The 23,906-nt window shown below is 44.4% G+C and overlaps 1 protein-coding gene across 1 annotated transcript in view; it reads left to right on the top strand.

Annotated features, from left to right (window-relative positions):
- The first annotated feature begins 442 nt into the window (after positions 1 to 442).
- Positions 443 to 23,906, top strand: part of LOC144937651 (uncharacterized) — a 130,114-nt gene continuing 106,650 nt past the window's right edge. Inside the window, exon 1 of the mRNA XM_078865033.1 lies at positions 443 to 510. The gene's annotated coding sequence lies outside the window, so the exon portion shown is untranslated. The remainder of the gene's footprint in view (positions 511 to 23,906) is intronic.

Raw genomic sequence — 23,906 nt, forward strand, 5'->3', positions numbered from 1 at the left:
AGGGGAGTGACCACACAAAGAGAGACTCCTCAATATCATTACAGACCCAGGCCTCCATCCAACTTAACGCAGCCCTCATTCGCATTCCCGTCGTCAACTCGTTACTGACGCAGAGGCACGGGAGGGCATCGCTGAGCTTTAGCAAGTTCCACCAAATGTTCCTGTTTTATAATAAGGATGATTATCCGCTTGCCACCGCTGCCCCAAAATAATTGTAAATTTTGCACGCACACACACGCGCACGCGCACCGTTCTGCCCGCATCGCCCTCGGAAATGCTTTTCTCTCTCCCATTACTTCAATGAGCGTGACCCTTGTGGACCCCCATTCTCCGGAACGCTGGAGACGCAGCCGAGGCAGTCGGGGAAGGGTTGTGGTGGTGGTGGTGGTGGTGGCGTGGGGAGTCACTCGTGGCTTCCAGTGACTTCACGACTGTGCGGCGGGCACTTCGTCCTCTTCCAGCGCAGCGCTCGCTGTGTGAGGTGCAGCGCCGTGGCATCGGACTTCACGGGTAGGCTGTCGACGCCGCGACGTTCAGGACGCACCTCTCGTCGTCGTATTTATTTGCCCCCCCGCCGCACCCCCCCCCCTCTTTAGCGGGATCCTCAGCTGTGCACTCCGTTCAAACTCCCACGTGGCTATTTAATACTTATCGCTGCCTCTGTGCGAATACCGTGATTATTGTGTTTATATATATGGAAACAATGTGTCATTGATTGAGCAGATGCTCAAAACAAAAGGCTTGGCACTTTAAAGCGTGTTACATTATTCATGATTGTACGGACTAAAAGGCTGTGAATGAGCATTCGTGGTGGCACAGTGGTTAAGTGGTTGGCGCGCTCAAACTGGAGCCCTGAGTTCGATTCCCAGCCATAGTAGACATGAGTGATTGTCTCAACCGGTCCTGGAAAACTCCCTTTACCAACCCGCACTGACCAGTGTGGTGAAGTATGGTAAAACAACCCATACGAATGATACAGCATCGGGGTGGCATTCACCCAGCAGCGGATTGAAACACAAAGGCAGAATAGGGATTTATTAAAGCTAGAGAAACGCAAAACAATAATACAACCCATGACATCGATCATATCTGTTTTATATTGGGTGCAATTGTGAACAATAGCCACATCGCACATTAGCACATCGAATCGGCATGATTATTGGTTCACTGCAGCTCAAAGACTCAGTCCCTACAAGGCGTAGGTTTTATTCACCCGAATGTAGTTTAACCGTATCACGTTCACACACGTGTAATGATCGATTCTCTCACGCACACGACTGTACACGCGCATCATGTGCCATATGACCAAATCAGCCAGAACATGCCTTTAGCTGTCAACCCATCACGGTTTACCCCGTATTCTTGTGCAGGGAAATAGAGTTTTCAGGTCCATACGGCGTACAGCCGTTTCAATATTGTGACTTTGTAGGATGAACGTTGAGATTTATACGGGCACAGGGTGACCAATAAGCTCTGAATTGGTCTGTAATAAGGTAGGGCACTACTAATAAGGGGTTGACATGTATGAGTGCCCGATCTTGCCAGATCTCAGAAAACAATCATAGATGAGCCAGTACAATAATACGAATAACGAGTGACACTAACGCACGTTTATAAAGTGCCTTTCTACAACGCACCTCAAGGCACTGTGCATCACAGAGAAACCACATCGGAGGCCAAGGAGAGGAGAAAACCCGAAGAAGAGGAATATAAGTTAACTCGGGGAACTAACAACAAGGGCGAATGCATGGGTATTGAGGCAGGGTTTAAACACTGCCGGTGTCTCTGAATAATGGTTAATTGTCGATGGGCGACCACCAGGATGCATTGCGCCGTTGCTGTGAGCTTCTGCGGGGCTCCGTTATCAGCACAGGACAGTCCAGCAAACTCCATTGTTGTACTGTATTATGGCGCAACGTCTACGTTCCCCGCCCATAGCAACACATGCTCACCGGTGTGGAAAAGAATGCGCTGTTCAAATAACCCCCGCGACCCTATGGAATTGGGATGTGATCCCATCTAGCGATGGTTGAACAAGAGCACTGTGCATCTGCATAATGAGCTAAAGTAGTGAGTGGTTCTTAACCTTGACTGCAATCGTAAACAAAATGTATTACGTTAATACATACATAGGTTTGATTGGAAAAAAAATAACAAATTGTACTTTGGTGTCCGTGCTTAATTTGTGTTTTCGATTATTTACCTTCTAAAAAAAACTGGCCACGTCTCGCACCCCGAGAAAGGGCATCTCGCACCCCCAGGGGGTGCGTGCACCCCAGGTTAAGAACCACTGAGCGAAAGAATCAATTGTAATCGTCGACGAATCGATGCCTTGCTGTGAATGTGGAGGCAGTGGGGGCACGACGGGTATTTAATAGGGACGGTGGGTGTGTTGCCTTTTCCATGGAGCATCAGCAGCAGCGGAGATAACAGGACTGGAGCTTCTAGATTTGAAGCTTTCGTGACTGCAAGGATTCATATTCTTAGGTTTTTTCGGTAAAGTCACGTAGGTAAAACATTAAAATTAATGAAAGTAAAATCAAATAAAATAAAAATCACGACGTTTGTGTTGCCTCCGAAACGTCGTGATTTTTATTTTATTTTACTTTTATTAATTTTAATGTTTTATCTACGTGACTTTACCGAAAAAACCTAAGAATAGGACTGGAGTTGACGCTTTCCCCACACTGTGATTGCCATCCCATTGGCTGAGACATGAAGAGGGTGGCCCGGAGGCGAGCAGGTCACGCGGGTCCTCCCCTGGCTTCTCTGCGGGCTCCGTTTTTCGGGGTTTGAGAATCAGGATCTTTATTCGTGCCGCGGGAGGAATCCGAAGAGCAATGAAGCTCTTTTTTTCACACGTGTCCGGTCGGGAGGTGGTCGGAAAGTTTAACTGTCACGGCATCACTATGAGACCTCCTTTACCAGTGGCAAAATATAGTGATAGGTTTTTACCCTTTCAACTGGTACAAAAACTGACACCTTTATACAAGGCATCATGTTTGCAATAACCACAATACAAGCAGTCAAAATGAAAAAAAAAGAAACAGCTCTGACTGCTTGTGTTGTGGTTATTGCAAACATGATGCGTTGTATAAAGGTGTCAGTTTTTGTACCAGTTGAAAGGGTAAAAACCTATCACTATATTTTGCCACTGGTAAAGGTCTCATAGTGTAAATGCTTACCCCGAGCTCTCAATACTTTGATAGTGCGCTGTTTTTGAGTTGTGCGCCTATTGGCGTCATCTGGTCCAACACCAATGGAGACTAGGCTCTAAGAAAAGCTGTCTCGGGTGTGGACCAATCAACTTCAAGGACAGTGCATATCATTATCATTATCAGAGATGTTTTTTTTTGCATTTTGACTGCTTGTTATGTGGTTATTGCAAACATGATGCCTTGTATAAAGGTGTCAGTTTTTGTACCAGTTGAAAGGGTAAAAACCTATCACTGTCACGGCATCGTAATAGGAATGCAAAATAAGTCACAGAGCCAACCGCACTTGCTCTATGAAGTCCTCCCCTATGCCTTATCGTTATTGGGGGGCTATTTGGTCATACTTCGCCAAGCTGGTCAGCGTAAGGTTGGTGAAGCGGTCGGGGTGGGGTGCTGGAGGGTGCAGGATTGGTTCACATTTCACTCTGCACTGATGCAAATTCACTCAGTTCGCCAGTTGAGTTTGTACTGAAATAAACTCAGTTCAGTTTGTACTGTTTCGCCTTTTGGCGGTCTCTGGACTGACACTGGTGAGACTGGGCCATGAAGAAGACTGTCTCTGGTGTAGAACAACCCGTTCCAAAGACACACACATCAAAGCGTGTGTGTTTGCGTGTTCACCGCAAGTACGTGTGGTTAATGCAAACCTGATTCCCACTTGCAAAAAGTTTATATTTGGAGTTTGAACATCTCAACACCTCCTGTTTTATTGCCAAATAAAATTATTATTTTTCATACCCAGCAGTTCGCCAGTTTCGTAGCGCGCCGTGTCACCACTGCACTCCATGCAGTATTTCGTACATTTCAAATGATCGCGTTCTTTATTCCGTAAACGAGTACCGTATCGCTTTGTGGGGAATTCAATAGCGGCTGTGCTATGGACAGTACTCGCCTCTGTGATAGGAACGTGGAATTTCCACCACTGGTTTAGGGCTGTAAACCGGAGATGAGCACTACATCAAATGCTCCTTTGACCGGAAAATCACTCTGACTTTTGACTTTGCAGGAGCAGTCCATGATCAAGTCCATGATCACCTGGAATCCATGCGTGCGCCATCGTATCTTAGAAGCTAAGCAGCGTTGGGCCTGGATAGTGCTTGGATGGGCAGCGACCACCATCACGACAGGACTCCGTGGTGGGCAGCGCGGGGCAGTAAAATCCACTGTTGCACTGTACTTCTATGCTTCCACGTATTTTACTTCATACCTTTACCAAGTCTCAGTGACCGGCGTGGTGAAGTATGGTCAAATAACGCCCACAACCCGCACGTCATGGGGAGGCCCTCATACGCAGTATGTTAACAAAGGGCTGTGCAGACATGTACATATTGATACGAATTATGCGACGTGTTTTTTGTTTACAAAAAGGAGCAACCATATGTACACATAAAAACATTTCGTGCGAAATGGTGCACTTTTCATCAAGGCTGCGGGAGATAGATTTGCAAAGATGTGACCTTTTCTGGGCCACTCCGTGTAAAACGTCGCCTTTAATTGGGAGAGACGGCTGAAGAGGCTTCGAGTGGAGATCAGACGGCTAGAACGGGATAGTTCAGAATCGGAATCTATGTTTTATCTAGATTGAAGGAATCCGATGAGACTATGAATCTCTTTTTCTACAGATGTCCAGCTGGGTAAATTCTCCCTTGCAGCGTTTGTTTAAGGTAACATGAATGACGTTGACAGTTTAATGATGATGATGAGGATGCTAATCACGTAGTTCCATCAGATGTATTATTTTAGTATCACTGTGGCAGCATTCCGGCTAGCCATAGAACAACGCATCGCACGCTTTCAGAATTCGCTTCTGCGGCCGTCTGGAACGATCTCTCTTTCAATATTAGGAAGCCACTGGAGCTATGCACTTTTAAATTATTCAGATTGACAAACTCATTTCTTTAGAATTTCATGTTGTGTATAGTTTGTTGTTCTTCCCCCGCACCTCCGATTAGCGCGGTTGGCTGCGTACCGTGCGAAAGAAGTTCAACATACAAATACAAAGACCCCCCATATAGGCTGTAATAGACTGTTGGGGCAAGTGCTGTTAGCCAGCACCTATGAAGGCTGGCACGGCACACGAGGGTGTGGGTGGCCAATACCACACCCAACCACCTTTGTCTCCCCAGTGACGATGTTTACACACCACACTAGGTACTCATTTGAGGCTGAGTCGACCTAGGGGCTGGTTCAGATAATCTCCACTGATTTTGGCCGTGAGCGGAAATCGAACTCGGGTCGCCAGGTCCGTAGCACAGCGCGCTAACTGTTACACTACCGCTCAACATACATACACGCAACATACATACAACATACAACATACATACACGCAACATACACGCAACATACATACAACATACAACATACATACACGCAACATACATACAACATACAACATACATACACGCAACATACACGCAACATACATACAACATACAACATACATACACGCAACATACACGCAACATACATACAACATACAACATACATGTGGCTCAGCGGCAGCGCAAGCGGCTCGCATCGGAAGGCTCCGAGTTCAAATCCTGGTTGCAGGATGACTCAGCCCATCATCCGTCCCTCTGGGGTCGATACAATGCGAGGCATTTTTGTGGGGAAGCCAACAGTGGTTGTGCCATGGACAGACTTGCATTCGCCATAGGAATGTCGAATTTCCACCACCGATCCAGGGCCGCTAACAGGAAATGAGCACCACCTCAGTTCTCACTTGAGCAGAAAAGAACCCTTGACCGTATTACGACAAAATGAAAACCGCAGTGAAATATTAATTGTTTGTGGTGTTATGTTGTGGCTATTTTAAAAATCAACAATGTATTGGAGAAAGTTATATTAAGGTGTGTTTTATTTTACGGGATTACAGCTTTTTTTTTAAAGGAGGCACCAAATCTAATGCTGTTGTAATTGATTTGCATTGGCTGGAAAAATAACAAACACTCATATATATCATTGACCTTTATATGTATGAAATCACCAAAGAATGGCTGAAAATATTAAAAATAGATTTGAGCGTACACATTGATATTAGTCATCGGCAGTGCTGATCAATATTAATTGAACAGTTTTAACACACACACCTGCATGCATGGCGCACAAGTGGGCCCATATAACACAACTGCTGTAGAAACATGTGTTTGCATATAATTCGAAAATGTGAACGTCTAATCTTGATTTGAAGCTTTCGTGACTGCAGGAATCTATACTTTTTGGTTCTTTCGAAACCAAAGAGTATGGATTCCTGCTGCTACTTCAGCGGTTTTCTCTGCGGCTACATCAGCAGTTTTTTCTTGTTGTGGTTGTCCCACATGATGACGATTGCTTGTGTTGTGATCGAAACGTCGTGATTTATTATTTTTCTACCTACGTGACTTTACCGAAAGAACCAAAGAGAATGTGAACGTCTATTTGTTGAATGAAGGCCTCTTCGCACCTTTCAGTAATGGGGGTTGTTTGACCATACTTCACCAGGCTGAAGAATGTGGGCAGGAGGTGGGGGGTGGGGGTCCAGGTCACGTGACGTTCGCCGCCGATGCTAGCGGTGACCAAGAAGTTAACTCGGGTCGCCGGGTTTTTGTAGCGCCGTTTGCTGACCGCAGCCGTATTGCAAACGTGCATAAATTCACGGCACACACACACACGCGCGCACGCATAAACGCACGCACACAACGTAAGAATGCATACGCTGGAAGGCCCCTTGTCATAGATAAATTGTTAGAAAAACAATAAGGCATCGCTTCAAGCAGTGTAAGAGCATAACATAATTAGCGGCAACCCACAGTTAGCCTTGCCATGCGCATACAAAGTGAATAATCCAGTTATTAGCAGACTTTGCTATTTATTAACTGGTTCTGATATTTCATAATTTATGGATTGCAGTCAAATTATAAACATGAACATTCAATTTAAACTCGAAGAACACGGTGGCCTGTTTCGCATAGGTCTCCAGCACATAATGGTTTTATGAAATATAATAGTGATGAAATAAAGAGGCACCCAGAGTAGGTTGGGGTGCATGTCGAAAGCTGAACTTGGTAATGAAAAGTAACGTAGTGATGTGCCTGAAGAAGCGAGTATCTTGTTTAATAAGTGCATACTACCTGCTGCAATGTATGGTTCAGGAACACTTTGGTCATTTTTCGATTTAAAGCTTTTGTGACTGCAGGGATTCATATTTCTTTCGGTAAAGTCATGTAGAAGGAAAATAATAAAATAATAAAATTATTTTAACTTACAATTACCGGTATACATACGAGATTATTATCATTGATGTCATGTACATACCCTTGATATGCACCCCATATATCTCATTTCAAAGGTTTCATATTCTTGGTTCTTTCGGTAAAGTCAAGTAGAATGGAAATAATAAAAAAAAGATATTTTTATTAGAAAATGTATTTTTATTATTTTATTATAAAATATCTTTTTATTCAAATATATTTTATTATTATTTTATTCTAAAATAATTTTTATTTTATTATTTCCCTTCTACGTGACTTTACCGAAAGATATTTTTTATTAGAAAATGTATTTTTATCATTTTATTATAAAATATATTTTTATTCTAAAATATTGTATTATTATTTTATTCTAAAATATTTATTATTTTATTATTTCCCTTCTACGTGACTTTACCGAAATAATCAAGAATATGAAACCTTGGTCATTGACAAAAATACAATGGAACAAAAACTGAAGTGAAATAAAAAATACTTGAAAGGATGCATTACTTGGAATAGATACAAAAAGAGGAACACACGGATACGAAAGCATATGCAAGTTAATGGCGTAATTAAACATGTTTAAAAAACCAAGTGGACTTTGACAGCAAACATCACGAAAATGTAAAGTGGCAGATGGTCAAGAACATTGGCAGATTGGCAGCCAAAGAACTGAACGCATCTGAGAAGACATCCACCGAGTGATGAAATCAGCTCCTGTTCAGATGCTCGATGGATTACAAAAACATCCCGGCATCTTGAGAGGCGCTGGCGGCTTGGGGAGGCGATCGTACAGCAGTTGATTGACCATAACTGCTGCTGATGACATTTTAGATTTAATTAGCAGATTTTGTGGGTTGCCGTATCGTGGATGGCCAACTGCAGTTTTGCATATTGTGATCTCGATTGCCTTTATTTGACCAAATGAAGACAATCAGTCTGCTTGAAATGAGATATGTGGGGTGCTTTTCAAGGGTATGTACATGACATCAATGATAATAATCTAGTATGCATACCGGTAATTGTGCACGAGGGAGCGAGTAACTTGGGTACATTCTTATCGCTGTTCTTGAAGGCCTAGAGAGTTGGCACGACAACTCTCTAGGCGTGTACTGCTGTGCAAGCAACATCTACATTTTGTGACCCCCCCAAAAGTACAACGCAGAGGTTTATTGCCAGGGCCAGCCTAAATATCCCAATTGTGAAACAAGTCGTTTGCCTCCCGTGAAGTGTGACGCTAAAGCCGATACAAAGTGAGCAAAAACCTGCCACCGGTTGCCGGTAAGGCAAATCATTCTGTTGAATTCCGGTTGTAATAACTTTTTTTTTTAATCTCCAATGTCACTTCCGCGCAAGTAGGCGCGAGCTGTGCAGGCGCCTTTGAGAATAAAGTCCCCGTGTCGACACAGAGGCACATGGGGGCCGTGGCGTGAGTGTTGTCTGCCATTGTAGTGCGTATTTAATGTAACCATTGTAGTGCGTATTTAATGTGGCCATTGTAGTGCGTATTTAATGTAACCATTGTAGTGCGTATTTAATGTAACCATTGTAGTGCGTATTTAATGTAACCATTGTAGTGCGTATTTAATGTGACCATTGTAGTGCGTATTTAATGTAACCATTGTAGTGCGTATTTAATGTGGCCATTGTAGTGCGAATTTAATGTAACCATTGTAGTGCGTATTTAATGTAACCATTGTAGTGCGTATTTAATGTAACCATTGTAGTGCGTATTTAATGTGGCCATTGTAGTGCGTATTTAATGTAACCATTGTAGTGCGTATTTAATGTAACCATTGTAGTGCGTATTTAATGTGGCCATTGTAGTGCGTATTTAATGTAACCATTGTAGTGCGTATTTAATGTGACCATTGTAGTGCGTATTTAATGTGACCATTGTAGTGCGTATTTAATGTAACCATTGTAGTGCGTATTTAATGTAACCATTGTAGTGCGTATTTAATGTGACCATTGTAGTGCGTATTTAATGTGGCGCTGCACTCTGGTGTTGTAGGAGGAAACATTTGTTAAAAAGTCTATTTTATTAAGTAGAACGTGTTGTCTAGATTTATTTAAAGTTGCGCATTTTGATGTGACGTCACATTTCTCAACCCCCCCCCCCCTCTCGTCACACATCGTCACAAATGTCTAACCCCCCTCCACCCTAGGTGCGTGACGTCATTTATGGACGGCCCCATATGAACATGGCAATAGAGAACAATGGGTGCAGTCCACGGATAGCTTTGATCCACTCACTGGCCTGAGTCCGTGGATTGGAATCGATATGTGAAGAACTTAGATTATCATTCCCTCATGCGCATGGGTTTTCACCGTTCACTTTGGTTTCCTCCAACATTCCAAACACCTATTAATGGAACTGGCCTAACGTACCGATGCAGGATACTCCTGAAAAAATTATCCTAATCGAGGGTGCTTCAAATTTATTTTAACGAATCTGAGAATTTGGAACAATACCACGATAAATGCACCCCCCCCCCTCCTCCTCACCCTCCTCCCTCTCGCCTCCTCTCCGAATGATTTATCTGGACGGGTGCTCCACTGCCGTTGGGTTGTCACTACAGGGTGCCCCAAATTTTTTTTACACTTCTGAGAATTTGCAAATGTGCCTCCTCCGGGCTCTGGAGACCACCTGGAGAAGATTCCAGGCACGTGTTGACAACGATGGCGAACAAGTGGAGACTCTTTGACTTTTTGAAAGCTGTTAACATGACATTTGCTATCATGTTACAGTGTATTATCCGTTATTTTTCCATTAAAAATGATAGTCCTACTTGAGTGTTAACGTATTTTGAAGCACCCTTTATTTAGTCAGACGTTCTTGAGTAAATAATTGGCATTATTATCATCGTTGTTGCTCCCTTCATCTATTCAACCCAGTACATTCCATACATGCAAACATCAGAATCATAAGAATAGGAATATTATTTAGACTGTAAGGGGCAGGTTTTTGCCAGCACTATGCACACGTGGCTGTCTTTGTTTCCCCAATGCTGATGTTGACCTCAGCGTATCAGGCGCTCATTTTATGTTGCATTGACCTAGGGGAGTCGCAGGGCAAGATGGGATAGCAATTGCCACTGGTGGTGTATTTGGCAAGGAATTTAATGTGAGCAGCTGCGTGTTTGTCATCGTTATTTAGATTTGTTTTGGTTGGCTGCTATAAATTTCCACATGGCAAGCCACTTCGTTGAGCTTGCATTTGTGGCCAGGTTTCTTCTGAAAAAGAAGCTGATAACTCAGTGGGACTTACTTGGTAAACTATAAATAGTTCTATTTGTATTTGCTTGTGAATTGTTTGTCCATTCTATACTTTGCACTCCTATCGTGTTTGTTGTATTGTTTGTTGTTGACCCGCCCCAACTGGATGTCTGACCACGTGCCCCTTACTGGACATCTGTGAAAAAAAGAGCTTTATTGCCCGTCGGATTCCTCCAGGATAAATCATTCCGATTATCATCCACGAACAATCTGCTGCTGGATGAAGGCCTCCTCAAGTTGTCGCCACATCTCACGGTGTAGTGATCCACCCAGGCACCTGCACACGAGCTGATTTCACCGCTGGGTCACCTCGGACAGGTTCCATTAGTTGGCCGCCACTATTTCACTATTATTGATCATCGGCCGCCCCTCCCTTCTGGTGACATGTCCTGCGCGAGCCCACTTACTTTTCTTCACGGTTTGCAATTGAATTATGTCTTTAACCCGCAGTGCAATAAACACGAAGCCATCACTCCTCCTTCCCACACGTGTAAGAAAATAAATAAAACCCACAAGGTTATCCGCGAGATTGACATCTTGAGAGACAAACGCTGAAACACATCGCCTTTTTGGCGAATTACCCCACTGTTGGTGATGACATTTGAGCAACTTGCGAATTGTATCCCACGTTTTTTTCCAACGTGGCCCATTTTCTGCTCTTGCACGTCTCACAAGAGTCCACCTGGTCAGTGTCACACCTCTTGCAGTGGCTTTGTCATTTCGTTTGTGAAGGGGTGTTTGCGCAATAGGATAACACGGACTGATGAGGACACAAGGCCTGACAACGACTGCGGAAGACAGCGGACAGCTGAGCCATCGGTTACACCCCCGCTGCCATTGTGGCTAAGGGAAAGATGATGATGATGATGATGAAAAGGATTTTTGGCATTTAACACCTTCACCCGAATTTCACTTTTTGAAATGTAATTTCAATGACTGCCGTTGAGCTTATTGACCAAACTTCATTACTTTTACTTTCATGTAAGAAATGTGTTTTTATTCAGGAGAAAAAGCATTGCTAAAATGGTTTTATCCTCACCTCTGGGTGATATTTGACGACGAATCATCATGAATCGGGATCACGCTTCGATTCGTTCATCAATTCATTGTCGAGCATCATGGCGAATGGTACCGCCTCGGCTACCTGCAGCAGTGATGCGAATCCATCACAGACAACACAAAACATAGATTTTAACACATAAAACGCGTTTCACGAATCGTGAGCTTAAGAATAAACCTCAGCCAATAAATCATTTAACCAGCGATGTAAAGTGTAACTGATTAGTGAGCGGTGTTTCAAAAGCTCTGGCTTAATGATTTGGAAGAATTCTCCCTCGAACGTGTGTTCAACGAGGCACAGTCAACGGCCAAGCAAACAACATTGTCATATCATCGCCGTGCGCACTCATGTTTATTCACTTGAGAATCATCATCAAATATTGCCACTCTTTTTCTGGTCCTATCAAATATGGTGCACGCACTGTCAAGCATAATAACTAAGCCTCTGCAGCAAGAATGCTATGTTTCTCACTGAGTATCGCATCATCATCATTTGACATGATAGATCAGTATCCAATCCTCTCCAAGTCCACTGCCACCTGGACCTCCGATTTAGCACGGTTGGCTTCGTACGGTTGCCGAAGAGGTTCAACACACATACATCCCTAATGAGTTCATCTCATTGCTCCATCTTCGTGGTGGTCATCCTTTCGGGCCTGTACCTTCCTTTGAAGGCCACTCCATTCTCTTTGGTTCTTTCGGTAAAGTCACGTAGGTATAAAATAAAATACATTAAATCACGACGTTTCGGGCGCAACACAGCAGCAGCCCCTTTTGCCCACTTCAGCGATTGTTTCTTGCTGTGGTTGTCCCACCTGATGATGGACGCTTGTGTTGCGCCCGAAACGTCGTGATTTAATTAATCTTTTACCTACGTGACTTTACCGAAAGAACCAAAGAGTATGGATCCCTGCAGTCACGAAAACTTCAAATCAAGATTAAACGGCCACTCCATTCTAGATTTGAAGCTTTCGTGACAGCTATGATTCATATTCTTAGGTTTTTTCCGGTAAAGTCACGTAGGTAAAAAATTAGAAATAATAAAAGTAAAATAAAAATATTATTAATTGAAATTAAAATGTTTTACCTACGTGGTCACTCCATTGTCAGTTATGACCATCGACCCTGGTCCCATCCAGCCACGTGTCCTGCCCCAAGCAAACTCCCTTTTTCTTAACCGGTCAATGTGTCTTCTTGGTTCTTTCGGTAAAGTCACGTAGAAGGGAAATAATGAAATAATAAAAATAAAACACAATAAGTTTTATTTTAATTATTTTATTCTTATAAAGTCACGTAGAAGGGAAATAATAAAATAATAAAAATACAGCATAATAAAATAATGCAAATAAAACATAATATGTTTTATTTTTCTTACTTTATTATTTCCCTTCTACGTGACTTTACCGAAAGAACCAAAAAGATGAATCCCTGCAGTCACGAAAGCTTTAAATCGAGGTCAATGTGTCGTCTAATAATTCGGTTTTTTAATTTTATTCCGTGATCCACGCGTCACTCTTTCGTTCTTTATTTCTTTCTGGCAGTGGATACTGAACCTGAAACGTGGACGCCGACGCAAGCGAATCGAGCGTGCGCTGAACATGTACCAGACGTCGGGAGGTGTACGCGTGGAATTACCGAGCAACGTAGCCGCGATCAAATCGCGCCTTTTAAAATGATCCCACGTGTCGCGCGAGTACTTTTTTTTTGTGTAAGGCCTGGAAAGATAGGTTATTTTTAAAAAACCATGCCACGTGTCAATATACACCGCTGACACGTTGTTATTGAGGTCATCGATGCTCACGAGCTCCACGTGTGCACAGAGCCCTTGGGGGAATATCGGCACCGACTCGGGGCAGAAAGAAAAAAACAAACAAAGGCAGAAACCACAACGTTTGTATCGCAGGAGGACCGAGCCGTAAGCTCCCTGCCAAGCAAGGGTCAAGCACTCACGTCAACTGCAATGCTGCCGGAATGAGTCTTCAGCTCTGCGGCTGTGATAGGAACCAACAAAATTATCCGGTAAAAGCCGTGGCCATTCTTGCGAACTGTATCGTGCTATGATGTGGCACTGGCTCCATGCATCGTACTGCTCTAGGCTGATTTTTAAAGGGTTCACTTTAATACTCTTAGTTTTTTCGGTAAAGTCACGTAGGTAAAAAATTAAATTAAAATTAATAAAAGTCATAATAGAAATAAAATAATAAAAATCACGACGTTTCGGAGGCAACACAAGTCTCCGTCATCACGTGAGGCTCACTTGATACACCAAATCTAGCTGTGACGGTCCCACCTGATGACGGAGACTTGTGTTGCCTCCGAAACGTCGTGATTTTTATTATTTTATTTATATTATTACTTTGATTAATTTTAATTAATTTTTTTACCTACGTGACTTTACCGAAAAAACTGAGAGTATGAATCCTTGCAGTCACGAAAGCTTCAAATCTAAAGGTTCACTTTAACTCAAACGGAAAGGGTTCAGCCCTGCAATTGCCTGCGTATACCACCGCTTGTGGGAGGGTTTCCACGACAAGGAGCTTTAGAGAGCTTCTGTAGGTGGAGGTATCCACAATCTCTATTCTCCCCACGTGACCGGCTGATTGACTAATTGTGGTTGTGCCCATGTGATGCTGCTCTTTCCACTGCGCGCTGGTTGAGATTGTCCCGGCGACCTCTGGGTTGCAAGTCCAGCGCGCTTACTATTTTATGCCGGCCTCTGTTTGTCTAAGCGCCATGAATTTACAAAGATGTTTTTTTTTTTAAAGATCATAATGCAGCAGTAGGTGGTAGCGTTCTTTTCTTCTTTTATTTCATACTTATCTATTTTTTTAAAAGCGATGACGCACTATCAAAGGGCCTGAGGGATACACAAGCACACGCCACTACTCTCCTCCCTACTGCCTCTCTGTTTTATTCACAAAGCCCCCAACAGTGCTCCAATTATTGAGCATAAAATCTAGGGCTAAAAATAGGAGCGGAATGAATGATGCCCCATAAAATAAACAGTGCCGCCCTGCTTGCTTCTCTGTTTAATAACGCCGAGACATAACCGGTGCCCTTTTGTGTGCGTGCGTGCTTACATTTTGTGCGCGGTTTTTTTTATCCTTCCTCCAAAATCCAAAAAACAAACCATCCGAAAGGGTGAACCCAAATGTAAGCGGTTCATCACTGGCATGAATGCTGCAGCATGCCAAGGTAAATATTTGAAGAGCGTGCGACAAAGTTGTTTATAGCTGTGCTTTCATTTCTCACATTGCTGCTTTTTGTTTTGCGGTAAATATTGGTGTCAATTGTGACCTTAACCTGTTGTGAATAGGTGGGGCGAACCCTTTCAGGTTTTTTCTGTGACAAATTTATATATATTTATTTTACTGTCCCAGTTAAAGCTACATAGTTCAACTGAATTCCAAGCAGTGAAATTAGTGATTCAGACGGACCTGATTTTGTTCTATGCGGCGCTTTAATAATGAATTTAAAGGGTAGGCGTTATTATGAGAACATTAAATCACATCTCATTCATAAATTATGCCTCCAAAATTACAAGTAATGCAAACAACGGGACAGAGCTACACTTTGTCATTTACATCAATATAATTAATCTCCGCCGTAAATCAAAGCACAACAAAAACACATCATTCAATGACCTTGGTGGAAATATTTCATGGACTGCAAAGGTTTGTATGACTCTTGATTCGACAAGGTAGCCTGCATGCAGGCGGCAGTGCATCAAGCACATTGCTGGCCTATTTCTGCAGACTTCTTTTTTTTCTTGCGACACTATCGCACAACAACAAAACTAATGTTTGCATTTTGACTGCTTGTGTTGTGGTTATTGCAAACATGATGCCTTGTATAAAGGTGTCACTTTTGTACCAGTTGAAAGGGTAAAAACCTATAACTATATTTTGCCACTGGTAAAGGAAGTCTCATAGTGTAAATGCTTACCCCGAGCTCTCAATACTCTGATAGTGCACTGTTTTTGAGTTGTACACCTTTTGGCGTCATCTGGTCCAACACCAATGGAGACTAGGCTCTAAAAAAAGCTGTCTCGGGTGTGGACCAATCAACTTCAAGGACAGTGCATATCATTATCATTATCGGAGTTGTTTCTTTTTGTTTGCATTTTGACTGCTCGTGTTGTGGTTATTGCAAACATGATGCCTTGTATAAAGGTGTCAGTTTTTTGTACAAGTTGAAAGGGTAAAAACCTATCACTAAAACTAATCGGGTCGGAATTCGTTGAACATCCCAAGCAGGTGGCCTCTTCAAACAGAGTCTACAGACTCAGCGGAGGCTTTGCTGCCTAAAGTGACTGCTCTATTATAACTGTGTGTTTGGACTTAAGCAGTGCTCTGTTGGCACGCTTCAAATATGTAAAGCTCCCATAAGCCTTGAACCGACCCACTATATTGTGGGATTGTAACAGTGAAATTGATCCATTGGTAAAAAAAGCTATTCTTATGCTCATGATCCACGCATTGAATTGTGCATGTACAAACCAATCACATGCTCCGTATGCAGATCATGCACAAATAATGCTACATTTAAACACCGAAAAAATTTACACGGCAATATTAATGAGATGCTAAGAAGGAGAGAGCGAAAAACATTCTGGAATCACGTCACAACCCGGAATGAATTGTGACAATTAATCGAATCTCTGGGGGGGGGGGGGGGAGGTCGGGGTGGTCTGGGGTGAATGACCACACGCTTAGCACACGGCAAGACGCGACCATTGGCCATGTACGCCATGCGATCCGCATTATGGCAAGGTAAGCCGCACTCAAAAACCTGTGCCCCGTGTCAATAAAGTTGCGCAAAGATTCACCACATCGCGCATTTTCAGATGCACTCCTGCAGCTGCCGTCTGGAATGCTCTTCCTTGCGATATTGCGAACCCAATGGAGATATGCAACTTTTAAATCATCTAGATTTGAAACTCATTTCTTAAGAACCGCTTTTTGTCTTTTAGTTTGTTGTCCTTCCCCGCACCTCCGATTAGTGCGGTTGGCTACGTACGGTGCGAAAGAAGTTGGGTGACCGACACCACGCCCGGCCGCCTTTGTCTCCCCAGTGCTGATGTTACATACAGCAGCACCAGGTACTCATTCATGGGTGAGTGGACAGAGGGGAGGCCCCACGGCCGGTTGAAACATTCTCCACTCTTTTCGTGAGCTGGAATCGAGCTCTCGGGTCGCTACCCCACGACACTAACGCGCGGTCACACACACGCACCGTGGAGAGCGGGGGAAAGAATGGGTCTTACAAGCAGGATCGTACCGTGCGTGTACATGGCCACGTCGTGGTGCGATTGCTTACACTGGCTGAGAGCGTCGGCTTGACACGTGGCTCAAAGTGTCCGGACTCGCCTGCCCAGTGAGGGCCGCGAGCGACGGTGAGGGGTGGTGGGGAGCGGAGTGATTGTCGTGCACCGTGCCTGCTGACGGTGGTCGTAAGCCCAGGGTTCGGCAAACCAAAATAAGAAGAAGATAACATTTTTTTGTAGAATTCGGTAAAAAAATAAACCTCAAATATTTCAAGGGCCGCAATGCCTGTGTAGTGGTTACGAGACGGTGGTGGGTCCTCAATAAATAATGTCACCAAGCAGTCCTTAGAGAGCCAGGTTGACGACCCCCGCCCATGGTAAACTTGACCTCCAAGGTGAACTAGACCTTCATGGTGAACTGGACATCCATGGTGAACTAGACCTCCATGGTGAACTAGACCTTCATGGTGAACTGGACGTCCATGGTGAACTGGACATTCATGGTGAACTGGACGTCCATGGTGAACTAGACCTTCATGGTGAACTAGACCTCCATGGTGAACTAGACCTCCATGGTGAACTGGACGTCCATGGTGAACTAGACCTTCATGGTGAACTGGACATCCATGGTGAACTAGACCTCCATGGTGAACTGGACATCCATGGTGAACTGGCGATCCATGGTGAACTAGATCTCCATGGTGAACTGGACATCCATGGTGAACTGGACATCCATGGTGAACTGGACATCCATAGTGAACTAGACCTCCATAGTGAACTAGACCTCCATGGTGAACTGGACATCCATGGTGAACTGGACGTCCATGGTGAACTGGACATCCATGGTGAACTAGACCTTCATGGTGAACTTGACCTTCATGGTGAACTAGACCTCCATGGTGAACTAGACCTTCATGGTGAACTGGACGTCCATGGTGAACTAGACCTTCATGGTGAACTGGACGTCCATGGTGAACTGGACCTTCATGGTGAACTGGACATCCATGGTGAACTCGACTTCTATGGCCAGGGGTTGGCAACCAAAATAACAACAAGAGACATTTTTTGGTCGAATATCAAGAGTCACACTGCAGTCCTTAAAGAGCCTCACGCGGCTCTGGAGACACAGGCTAACGACCCTCTGTTCTCGCCCATTTGGAGGGTGGAGGGCTGTTATCATGAATACAATTTGGGCTGGCCCCGCTGTCAATTCATGAACTCCGAGTGAGATGAACCAAAGACATAGAGGCAAGAGATGAGAGATGCAGTGAGATAACAGACACTTAGACACGAATACGCCGTAGACATGCAATGAGATAAGACAATCGAGATGCAGACAAGTTAGGGTGCAGAGGGGATTAACTGCCTTTACGTGTTATTTAGCTTGCTATGTTCATTAGGGTTTGACTTTGACGCAGCCTATTTATGTTTTCATCAATCCGGGGCCCGTTGAGCTGCTTGGGCAGCCAAATCCTTTTTTTTTAATCCTTTATATTAAGTTCGCTTGCTTGCTTAGGACCGTGCAAATCTTTCGGTCGTTTTTAACCCACTTCCGGTGATCCAATCGAGCTGACATTTTGCACACAGACTCGTTGTGCGTGACAATAGCATTTTCGTGAAAAAAATTCCAAAATTTGACACTGTTTAGGAATTTTTTTTTCAATATTTAATTACCAATTGTTTAATGCTGCCAGACAATCATCTGACCCATAGGTGGCAGCCATCTCAAGCCAGAGGACGAGAGGACTCTAGCCGCCCCGATGCCACGCATATAAAGGATTTATAGTGAAAAACTTTGTTTTTACGGGTTTACTTGTTGCTCGTGCTGTTGTATGCCTTAGCGCCACCGCTGCACACGCGTAGCTATAGGCTCTGCGAAAGTATTGCAACAAACACGAAGGAAATTACACGTGTGGTGGGCAAGTTCCCCGCCGCCCCCAAACCCACATCCAGTTTTGAGCACAGCAAGCATTCGTGGAGAACCTTCATTTGTTATTATTGGCCAGCAGCCAGCTGCCCTGTTTATGGGGACAGTCTATAATGGCCAGCGTTTGATTTATCCTTAAATATCCCGCCTCCTCAATCCTGACAGTGGTGTGGCGGCGGGGGGGGGATAAAGGTTGGTGGATATTATACCCATTGTTTTTTTCGTTAAAGTCACGTATGTAGAAAAAAAAATATTTCAATGAATAAAATTAAATTAAAATAAAATCACGACGTTTCAAACGCACAACACAAGCGCTCATCATCGTTGGTGGGTATTTTCTGGTGCGCAAACCCCGTACAGCCCCAGCTGAAATGGAATCCCTGCTAATGGCACACTCGAGGATGCACGCGGACCGTGGCGTGTCCGTGAACAGACAGACAACACTCGGCACTTTAACCACAGGTGTGAAAAGCGTCACCCGAAGGCAAGACGGCATCAGTCGGTGTTCATTACGATCACAATTATGCGCGTCCTCCCCATTGAAAGGAACGATACCGGGAACACAGTGTTCCCTTGTATTAGCATTCTGAGAATGTGGCCCTGACTCATTACCAATAGGACAAATGGCTTCATAAATGACCCCGAGGGAGCCCACGTTGCATATAAACCATATTATACGAGGGGTTCATTCCATATCGGGTGATCGAGGCGACCTCAAAGTGATTGTGAACAGTTCCATGATACGAAGCAATAGCTTTCAGATTTGTTATCGCACCTTCCCCCCAGGCACTCGGTTCATTATCCCGTAAATGCGACTCGTGGAGCCGCTGCGAAGAAACACAAAGTGCTTGCCGCCCTCTCCTCTCCCGGCATCTCCCTCTCGTTTCTGTCTGCGATTGGCAGATGAAGTGGCTAAAGTGGGGGAAAAAATGTCATCTTCTTCTTCTTATTATCATTATTCGGAAACATCTGGCTGTGACGGTCCCACCTGATGACGGAGACTTGTGTTGCCTCTGAAACGTCGTGATTTTTTTTTTATTAATTTTAATTTCATTTTTTACCTACGTGACTTTACCGAAAGAACCAAGAGTATGAATCCTTGCAGTCACGAAAGCTTCAAATCTAGAAACATTAGTGAAGCACAGCCTGCGATAAGCGAATGATAAAAGTCGTCAATAACGACGTAGTCTCTGGTCTCGTCGTCGTCGTCGTTGTTGTTGTACTTGTACGTCATCGCTCTTCGTTTTTACCGGAAAGAGAATACTTTCCCCACGGTGCAATGTTGAGTACACCAGACGTGCAGTCGAGAGGTCGCTGCGTTCAACTCTACCTTCCAGTGCGCAGTGAGCATGACAGCGGAGGTCTGCTTTGAAAAACCCCATCTCTTTAAAGCGGCCTTCCCTCTATAGTTGAGTCGGTTGGCCCGGTTCTGTTTTTGTTTCCTGCTTTTCATGCATTGCGCATTGGGATGCTCGGATGGAATTGCGCGTTATACATCGGAATTGTTATTTTTTTACCAGAAGTTTTTTTAAATAATCCCGCTGCTGCCCACGCCAGCAGTATCCTGTTTATGGGTAAAACCGCAGACGGTCGATGGGTCGCGTGCGGTGGTGGTAAAGCGTTCGTACTCTCACCTCGAACAAGACGGTCTGGTCAGTTTGGGACCTGACTTAAAGTTGTCGTGCCTGCAGGAACTCATATTCTTTAGGTCTTTCGGTAAAGTCACGTAGATAGCTTCAACGAAAGAAACAAAAAACAAAAACTACTGTTTGCTGTGTTTTGTTTTTTCTTATTTTCTTTCAACTTATCTAGGTGACTTTACCGAAAGACCCAAAGAATAGAAATTTGGTAAATTTGGTCAAAACAACCTTAACGGGGGGGGGGGGGGGGGCAGACTCACAAGAGCTTTCTCTGGGGGAGGCCATTCAGCCAGCAGTGGCATGAGCAAGTAATTGCGTGGGTGCTCCTTTAACTTCTTACCGTTGTATCCGACGATGTACGAGTCCCAGACGCTGACGTGCCCGGAAGCCGCGTAAAGGCACGCTTCCTGTTTTGATAGACTCTGCTCTTTGCAAAACATCGGTGTTACAATTCAGATCAGTGACCGCAAGCGACGTGCAATAAATAAATGAGCGACCACAATTTGGTGTCAAAGTCAGTGGGACCTTGTTATTGTTGGTATGAATAACGGTCAAGCAAACTGCACAGTTTTTTGGTTTTGGATTAATTAAATGTAACCACGCATCTGCAATTAAAATAAATCAGAGGAAATACCGAGGGGCGTGAAAGGTGAATTCGAAGGCTAAACTGCACAAATGTTTGCTCTCATAGTGCGAAGAGGAATCTCCATATGAATATTTGTGAAAGCTTGAGAAATGCTTTGAGGAGCTGTTTTTATTTTTTTATTTTAAATAAGAATGTAAGGTGTCCTTGGGGGTGTCTGCTCGAATTTAACCGTCCAATAATTGGAATAAAAATCAATGTGTGCGGTCGATTTTTTTTTGTTCTATTATATAAATATTAATATTATATATATTACATAAATATTTATATTACATTTTAATCGTTTAATTCGAACATTGTCTTTAATATGTATCGAGGGATAGAAATCTATAAAGTACAACAGTAACAGACGTATTAATTCCTTGTTTAACTCACCACATCTTTGCAGTGCACATAGTAATCATCAGCAGAAATCAGCCTTCATCTATCTACTGTTGGATGAAGACCTACCCAAGCTGTCGCCAGTACCGTAACCCACCTGACTCCTGCACGTGATCTGAGCTCATGTTGCCCCGTGCCTGCAGAGGGCACTTTCTCAATAATAGACATGTCGAAATGCCAATAAGCCGAGCTGCATTTTTGATCGTCTCGGACGATCTCAGTTTAAATGCCCGTCTGCTGAGAATTGAAGGCGTTTCATTACGTCTCGCATATAAAAGGCCCTGGGTATGAATACAGGTCCAGTAAGACATTCATATTTCATGGGAAACATTAAAATGTGTGCATTTTTTGGTCCCAACTTAGTTTGGCCTGAAGCATAAAATAGCTGAGGATGTTTTATCTGAAAAAAAAAACCCACTTTTTTTCACTACAACTTTATTGCTTTGGCAACTGGAGAGCTTAACGGACGGCATATTTGCAACCGGGCTCTTTCCATACGGTCCGTGGTGTTTCTTTCATGGTCAAAAAGAGACAATCCGATTAGCTGAGAGGTCTGGGTTCTCGGCATAACGTATAATTTCATTTCGTATGCAGTGGAGTGGTGGTAGCTAAGCCTGATCGAGTCTGTAATACTGATTTTATGAGTGGCCACCACACACAGATTTAGGCTGCTGCGGAACTACACGTTGGACAGAGGAGGGCAGTGCCAAAAAAAATGCAATGTACTTCTATGCTCCCATATTAATAATAGAGAAGACAGACAAAGATCCCCCGGATAGACTGCACAGACTTTAGGGCCAAGTGCTGTTAGCGAGGACCTATGAAGGCCGGAACGGCACACGAAGGGGCGGTTAGTCAGCACCACGCCCGGCCGCCTTTGTCTCCCTAGTGGCGATGCTTACACACATCGCACCAGGTACTCATTTGAGACTGAGTCGACCTAGGGGATGCCAAGGACCGGTTCAGACAATCGTCACCGGCGTTGGCCGTGAGCGGGAATCGAACTCGGGTCGCCGGGTTCGTAGCGCTAACCGCTACACCCACCCGTAGGAATACTAACGATGATGCATCTTTATTGCATAAAGCACCTTCCTTGATGTCTCATTGCTGCGCGCTTTCACCAACCCGCGCCGACCGGCGACGGTGTGTCAACGGGTGGGAGGGGGGCACCTCCATCCAGCAGCAGTCTGCGCGCGGTGAAGACGACGGCAGATATTCTCTGCTAAACGAATCTCGCAACGCGGCTGGCACGAGGGGAAGGCATTCGTGAATTCCGCGGGGCGCGTGCAGGAACTGCACAATAAGGGCAACGCGCCCTTATTGTGCGGGGTGCAACGGGGGGTCTCTTCATCAGTGCAGTGGGGAATTAAACAGCAATAAAGTCGATGCGGCTAGAGGACCCCCCCCCCTTCCCACCATCCTCTGCGCTGCGAAGTGCCACCGACTGTGCCATTCTGCGGCGTGTTTACCCTCTACAATGTATTGACGTTATTTGCGGTGTACGAACCAAGTCACCGGCTCCACCTGCAGTGTCAACGCAGTGCAGATCGTTTGTAAAAATGCTGCCTCGTGTGCGTTTTCCTGGCAAAGAACGGGGAGGAATGGGCTCATTAATGCGCGCGTGGAAGCTAAACCCCGTGGATGAATGCCCCGGGGTTTTCTAATGAAGCGCGCGCCCACGAAACGCGTTATCTGGCCGCGCGACGATAAGCGCATAGCACGAGCGAAACTCGGAGGGGGACCGTAGTGTCCACCGACATAGCCTGTCCGCCTTGAACGATCTGCCCCGCCGCCTTTCTTCGTAAGGATTATATATGAATGTAAAGATCTCCCGCCCCTCTTGTGATTTTATGAATTGTTACGATTCAAGGTCGCGGTTTCATTCATCGACCTGCACTGATCAGGGCGGTGAAGCATGGTCAATCAAATAATCTCCACGGGCGATCTGATGGATTGAGAGAGATTGCTGGCTTGAAGAAATACATATAGTTTTAAATGTGAAAATCTCCTCTCATTGCACATGAAACATTCAAAGAAATGTTTTGATTCAAAGAGTGTGTGATTATTTTTTGTCCATTGTTGTGAATGTGGCTGGCTCTGGTGCCTGTAGGGGCCTTACAAGTCCATAACATAAAAGGCAATAACAATAATACAACGAATATTTCACAGCTTATTCGATGCACGCACCATGATCTCAAGAACGGATGTTCATCGAAGGATTGGTACAATCCGAGCCAAGGAATGCAACCCCGCCTCGGCGAGCACAT

This window comes from Lampetra fluviatilis, chromosome 19, assembly GCF_964198595.1.
Source record: "Lampetra fluviatilis chromosome 19, kcLamFluv1.1, whole genome shotgun sequence".
In the NCBI taxonomy this organism is placed as follows: domain Eukaryota; kingdom Metazoa; phylum Chordata; class Hyperoartia; order Petromyzontiformes; family Petromyzontidae; genus Lampetra; species Lampetra fluviatilis.